At 44.9% G+C, this 7462-nt stretch overlaps 1 long non-coding RNA gene across 1 annotated transcript; it reads right to left on the bottom strand.

Annotated features, from left to right (window-relative positions):
* Positions 1–840: 840 nt before the first annotated feature.
* LOC311310500 lies at positions 841–1551 on the bottom strand. Its single transcript, XR_014630503.1, has 4 exons — positions 1460–1551; positions 1249–1371; positions 1059–1148; positions 841–910 (listed from the first exon to the last, which is right to left on the bottom strand). It is a non-coding gene; the product is annotated as an uncharacterized lncRNA (long non-coding RNA).
* Between the last annotated feature and the right edge of the window lie 5911 nt (positions 1552–7462).

Raw genomic sequence — 7462 nt, 5'->3', positions numbered from 1 at the left:
AACGCACATACATGCACAAAAAAGTGGTACACAATCTTTGGAACCATGCAGTGTCACTGGGTAGGAGAAACCCAAAAAAAAAGACATCACTTACCCTTCTGCATTTAGCAGGGGCATGTTTTAATGTCTCCTGCAGCTGGGTGGCCACTTCCGCCATTGTAGCCTTCGGCATAGAGACCATAACTGCACCTTTAAGTTATCAAGAAAGGTAATGGTTTCAATTCACATCGGTCATGGAACAAAGACGATGTATTAAAAAATATTAAAAATATGAACCATTTCTTACGTGTTAGAACATTGAAGAGTGTCATACTCTTAAGTGGCTTCTTCCCGTGCACACTGTAGGCGCTCCACACCGCATGTGTGGCAACAGCTGACAGCACCCGTCGGACTGTGTCCGCCAAGTCTCTGCCACCAATGGCACCTAGGTATTGTCTGCAAAACAAAGACAGTCATTTACTGTACCCTTCCCTGCAAAAATAAGACAAAGTTCTGCCCTGCAGACACTCACCATCTTCCGCTGATGTTCCCGGTCCTTCAACCTGGCCTCAAAGACCTGCAGCTCCTCCTCCGTTTGGGCAGGGTCCAGTACATCCAGCACTTCTCCCTGGGCTCCAGACTCCCCAGGCCGCATGCTCTGGGCCAGTTCCCTCACACTCTGTGCAAGCTCACGGAGTTGCTCCCGCAAGTCTGAGAACTGCTGATGTACAGACCTCTGGAAATCTAGATAAACACAGATGTGGCTATAAGTACATTGACATAAAACTAAATGAAACTCAAAATATATCCCTGCATGCAACATGAAGTAGTTCCATACGAGCATCTGCAGAGCAGCATCGATTCGGTAGAGGGGTACATGGAGTCAATGGTGCTGGAGCCGTTTTCTTGGGCGACGGCATCACAGACCTAACTGAAAAACAAAAGGGATAAAGGAAAGGGATTAGCAGGAAACTGTATGGTGTTGGCAGCATGTTTTGGCTTCTGGCATTTGAAGGAAAATAAATTAAGACATTAACAGGTAGACATCACAACACCACAGCAGTACATGCCACTCTTACCTGGTCTGGCTGGGGTGCTATATGATCTGGCTGGGGTGCTATACCTGGGGTCTGGGCCCCGCTCGCTCACATGGGACAAGCTTGGAAAATCTGCAAGATGAGTAAAATGGTATTCAAAATAAATAAAAAATAGTCCAACTATCAGTGTGCAGTAGGCATAGACATTTCATTTCAACACAAACATGCATACCTGAATTGTACAGCACACGTGGAATGTACTGGACAGCCGGCAGAGGCCTTTCAACTCCGGCACCTGGCATACTGTCTTTGGCCTGCATTGTTGGGACCAATGGCTGTCCTGGGCTTGGAATATCTAGTGGAATATCAGTATATTAGCTCAGATTACTCGATTTCAAAAGTACTACTCTTTTGGGACTGTTGAATGCACTTTAGTATATTACCTTCGTCACTGGAGTGATAGCGCGTGTTGCGCCGTCTCTTTCGAACGTCTTGGCACTCGTCCATTGACGACTGCTGCTCAAAGACTTTTGCCATGAGCCTGGCACCTTCTTTATGATCTGTGTGCATAAAGTACCATAATCAATACATTTCAGCCATCCTTTTTCCTCAGAATAATGAGTCATGATCTCCCCCCCCCCCCCCCCCATCAGTATTTTTTAACAGCTTAAAATGCAAACAGTACCAGTTGTGGACTTTGGGAAAACCCGGACTCTGTGGAGCGCCCAGCCAGGGTTAGGTTCCACACAGCTCTTTATCCATTGGCTGACTTTGTTCATTGGCCAGGAACACATCTGCAACTGTGAGTGAAACCATGTTAGTACCCGCTTCCCTGTACAATTGAAAAGTAGCACACCAATCAGAAACATTGTTCACACAAACATGTTCTTACCCCATCCTTTTTGGAGAGCCAGGATACTGGGACAACCGACAGTGTCCTCCCCCAGAAACTCCACACTGCAATACAGTCTGCCCAATAAACAAAAAAATATTAAGGTTATAAACACATAAGGACCCTATGGGAAAGTAGGCAGAGGGTTAGAAGCGACTAAAACAACAATTCAACAAGTCATTACAGCCGATAAGTAATTAGTGACACGCCACTATTCTATACTATTCTTTTTTTTTTTTGTATTCTGTGCCGGCATCTGCCCAGGACAGATGCGGTCAATGGCGGTCAATCATCAGTGTGGGAAACATTAAGCTAGTTTAGGCATTAGCCACTGCAGTGCACAGATTAAATGTATAAGGCCCGTGAATCACGCGTTACTAACCGCAGTTTTAACAGGAACGCCTGTTTTTGACTCGTGAACTCCAACAATACACACCGATACTACTAATGTGGCAAACAAAGCTGCCTCCATCTTTGTTTCGAGCTAACGTTATTGTTCATTGTCCACCCCGCTTACCTCGTGGGTGGCATTGTTCTCGGTCTCCCACTTTCCAGACAAATGGAAAATATATAAAGCATTATCTTGGCTTCGCCTTCACTGTTGCCTATGTAATATTAGGCTAAGATTCGTGATGGCCTTAGAAAGCCTGACACGAGCGAGCTCCCAATGTGAGTCTCAAATTCAGCAGTCAAACAAACAAACAATTCACATGTCCAGCGGCCATTTTAGATTAACGTTAACTAACACAAACTACCAGCTCAGACCGTTCGCTTATGTTTCTGCAAATGTTCGCGGCGAACACAAAGCCAGCAGTAACAGAAAAAAGGTTTGCAATAGTTTGTCGGAGTATTTGCAATATTGTCTAAACGTTAGTCAAGTTCGGGCCTTGACTTAGCTAGCTAACACTAGGTAGCGTGCTAGCTAGCATTAGCTAACGTTAGCTAGCTATCATTGGGCTTCCAATTCCTGAACTTAGTTTAGCGTGCAGGTTATGAGTTACTTCTGTTTACTTAAATACTATATTACCGGTAAGTAAACAAATAACTAGCTAAACCAACAGTCAAATCAATGTAATTTGATGAGAAAAAACCCCTGAGGTGACGTTAGCTAGATAACTTACCAGAAATGAAGTTCGCACCACACAAAAAAGTGTTTGTTGGTCCCCAATCTGTTCTCTTTATGGCTTTAAACCACAGCTTTCGGTGGTTCCTCTGAAAAGGGTGACATCTCAAGGGGATGCTGAAGAATCTGAGGCCATCATCTTGTTCTTTTCTGTTTGTACAGTTCACAGCACAGCAGCTTTGAGGCATAATTAGCTACATGAAACGGAGCTCCTGGCTACTGTAGCTAGCGAGTTCGTTTGCCTTTTTACCAAGAGGCTGCGTGCTCGCTCTGCTGTGACGTAGGCGACGAACCCATCTATAGGGAGGGAAAGTAATCTCATCGCCCCCTAGTGGTAGCGTTCCATAATGCCGAGAGAATTAATGGGATTTCTCGACACGTCTTTTGAAAATTGATATCTTGGTCGACACCGAAAAGTTAGTAGAATTTTTTTTAATAATTGAAAAAGCATTCAATTTATAACAAACAGGAAAATATACAATCAATAACATTTCTAAGATGAGTTATTAACCTCAACATACAGTACAATATGAAGGATATAAGCGAAAATTTTAAAAATAATAATAATACAGAAGCAGTTTGGCAATGAACCGCCTACTTTAACTGTGAACCAGCAAGCAGTGACGTCACGGGATAGCCCGATTGCTAGCCTAATAGGACTTTAATCCAACGTCACTGCAACGTTATGTAATGACGTTGCAGGGACCCATATTGCCAATGTTTCTGCAACGTTGCAGAAAAGTCTAATTAGACTTAGGAGGGTAAAGTTATTTTCGACCTTAGATGGACGTTGTCACAACATCGCCTGATGGTAACGTTGCAACTTACCTAAGTACAACTTATGTGCAACGTTGCTGCAACCCACTGTGTTAGTAGGGTTTACTGTAAATAAAACCGGTGCATTTTATTTTATTAAACCTTTATTTATTTTGTAAATAATCTTTATTTGTTTGGCAAATAGAGCAGCTTAGCATACATGACTAAATTCCAACTGTAGTACACCATCAGGGAAGCAGGACATGCATGCATAACAGGGCAACAACATCCATGCAGTTAATCACATATGGTAACCAACAGACCTGATCAAACGATCTACCAGGAATACTCGCAGAGTTTAAATCCGTGGCTTATGACATTTGTACTTCTACCTCTAACTGTTTTTAATTATTATTATTAATGTGTATTCTATTTGTTCTGTGTTTTTTATGTGTTTGTGTGAACGTCTCAACACTGTAAATGAGGTAATCGCCAGTGCTTTACGAGTATAAATAAAGGTTTGAAATGAAATGGCGCTGTGTGCACACTAGCTATGCTAATAATGTCTTAAGCTAGCTAGCACAAGACTTACCGCTTGCGCATATTTTGCAACGTTGCCCACAGCTACCTGTTGCAAAACCCCTTTGCAATTTGTGAACGAGCTGTTGGTCTATGATAACAGGAGAATTGCCCAGTGTAGGGCTCCAACCCACTACCCTGAGATTAAGAGTCTCATGCGCTACCGACTGAGCTGGCCGGGCTATGTGCTGGCAAAAGGGTCTCTGGCAGGAGTAGTACATTCATTGGGGGAAAACTCCTCTGGCAGGAGGCGTGGTCATTGTAAAGAAGGAACACGAAAAGCCTGCCGTGATCCGGATTCGCTGCGGCCACAACGCAGAGTACTAACCACTATACGATCACGGCTCGTCATTCCTTGCTACTGGCTTCCCTCATCAGAAATAGAGGACGTGCTTCCTCTTTGCACTCTAACTAAAAACTGAATCGAGCCAGCCAGGAGTCGAACCTAGAATCTTCTGATCCGTAGTCAGACGCGTTATCCATTGCGCCACTGGCCCAATATTACCGGTTGCACATATTTTTTGCAAAGGTGCCCAGGACTACCGCTTGGGCATATTTTGCAACGTTGCCCACATCTACCTGTTGCAAAACTCCATTGCAAAACCCCTTTACAATGTGTAGCTGTTGGTCTATAATAACAGGAGATTCGCCCAACGTGGGGCTCGAACCCACGACCCTGAGATTAAGAGTCTCATGCTCTACCGACTGAGCTAGCCGGGCTATGTGCTGGTAAAAGGGTCTCTGGCAGGAGTAGTACATTCAATGGGGTAAAACTCCTCCAGCAGGAGGCATGGTCATTGTAAAGAAGGAACACGAAAAGCCTGCCGTGATCCGGATTCGCTGCGGACACAACGCAGAGTACTAACCACTATACGATCACGGCTCGTCATTCCTTGCTACTGGCTTCCCTCATCAGAAATAGAGGACGTGCTTCCTCTTTGCACTCTAACTAAAAACTGAATCGAGCCAGCCAGGAGTCGAACCTAGAATCTTCTGATCCGTAGTCAGACGCGTTATCCATTGCGCCACTGGCCCAACATTACCGGTTGCACATATTTTTTGCAAAGGTGCCCAGGACTACCGCTTGGGCATATTTTGCAACGTTGCCCACATCTACCTGTTGCAAAACTCCATTGCAAAACCCCTTTACAATGTGTGAACTAGCTGTTGGTCTATAATAACAGGAGATTCGCCCAACGTGGGGCTCGAACCCACGACCCTGAGATTAAGAGTCTCATGCTCTACCGACTGAGCTAGCCGGGCTATGTGCTGGTAAAAGGGTCTCTGGCAGGAGTAGTACATTCAATGGTGTAAGACTCCTCCTGCAGGAGGCGTGGTCATTGTAAAGAAGGAACATGAAAAGCCTGCCGTGACCCGGATTGCTGCGGCCACAACGCAGAGTACTAACCACTATACGATCACGGCTCAAAATTCCTTGCTACCTGCTCCCCTCATCAGAAATAGAGGACGTGCTTCCTCTTTGCACTCTAACTAAAGAGTGAATCGAGCCAGCCAGGAGTCGAACCTAGAATCTTCTGATCCGTAGTCAGACGCGTTATCCATTGCGCCACTGGCCCAATATTACCGGTTGCACATATTTTTTGCAAAGGTGCCCAGGACTACCGCTTGGGCATATTTTGCAACGTTGCCCACATCTACCTGTTGCAAAACTCCATTGCAAAACCCCTTTACAATGTGTGAACTAGCTGTTGGTCTATAATAACAGGAGATTCGCCCAACGTGGGGCTCAAACCCACGACCCTGAGATTAAGAGTCTCATGCTCTACCGACTGAGCTAGCCGGGCTATGTGCTAGCAAAAGGCTCTGTGGCAGGAGTAGTACCTACAATGATTTATTACGAATAATAGTTATGACACCCACTACTGTGTTCTTTATGATGAGGTAGACTGGTTTCCTCTCTCTTTAAGGCATAACTATCATTGGTATTTGTTTATTTTCAAAGTCATTATGGGTAAACTTCACCCATACATCTTGTCTCTTTTGGACTAGTGCCTTGGTACCTGCCAGACCCGATCAAACGATCGATTTGTTTTTAGGGTTCCTCGAGTGCATTCTGAACTTGGTAGAGCTGCTTTTTTCCCCACGATGCTCCTTATACCAGGAATACTTTACAACAGACTCAAAAGCTTCAGGTACTTCCATCAATCGCAGAGTTTAAATCCGTGGCTTATGACATTTGTACTTCTACCTCTAACTCTTTTTTATTATTATTATTAATGTGCATTGTATTTGTTCTGTGGTTTTTGATGTATTTGTGTGAACGTGTCAACACTGTAAATGAGGGAATCCTCAGTGCTTTACGAGTATAAATAAAGGTTTGAAATGAAATGGCGATGTGTGCACACTAGCTATGCTAATAATGTCTTAAGCTAGCTAGCACAAGACTTCCCGCATGCGTTGCCCACAGCTACCTGTTGCAAAACCCCTTTGCTATTCGTGAACGAGCTGTTGGTCTATAATAACAGGAGAATCGCCCAGTGTGGGGCTCCAACCCACGACCCTGAGATTAAGAGCCTCATGCGCTACCGACTGAGCTAGCCAGTCTATATGCTGGCTAAAGGGTCTCTGGCAGGAGTAGTACATTCAATGGGGTAAAACTCCTCCAGCAGGAGGCGTGGTCATTGTAAAGAAGGAACACGAAAAGCCTGCCGTGATCCGGATTCGCTGCGGCCACAACGCAGAGTACTAACCACTATACGATCACGGCTCGTCATTCCTTGCTACTGGCTTCCCTCATCAGAAATAGAGGACGTGCTTCCTCTTTGCACTCTAACTAAAAACTGAATCGAGCCAGCCAGGAGTCGAACCTAGAATCTTCTGATCCGTAGTCAGACGCGTTATCCATTGCGCCACTGGCCCAATATTACCGGTTGCACATATTTTTTGCAAAGGTGCCCAGGACTACCGCTTGGGCATATTTTGCAACGTTGCCCACATCTACCTGTTGCAAAACTCCATTGCAAAACCCCTTTACAATGTGTGAACTAGCTGTTGGTCTATAATAACAGGAGATTCGCCCAACGTGGGGCTCGAACCCACGACCCTGAGATTAAGAGTCTCATGCTCTACCGACTG

Source organism: Borostomias antarcticus (genome assembly GCF_949987555.1).
Source record: "Borostomias antarcticus genome assembly, chromosome: 1".
Classification (NCBI taxonomy): domain Eukaryota; kingdom Metazoa; phylum Chordata; class Actinopteri; order Stomiiformes; family Stomiidae; genus Borostomias; species Borostomias antarcticus.
Note: the sequence above shows the minus strand (reverse complement) of the source record. Positions and strands in the feature narration are given on the sequence as shown.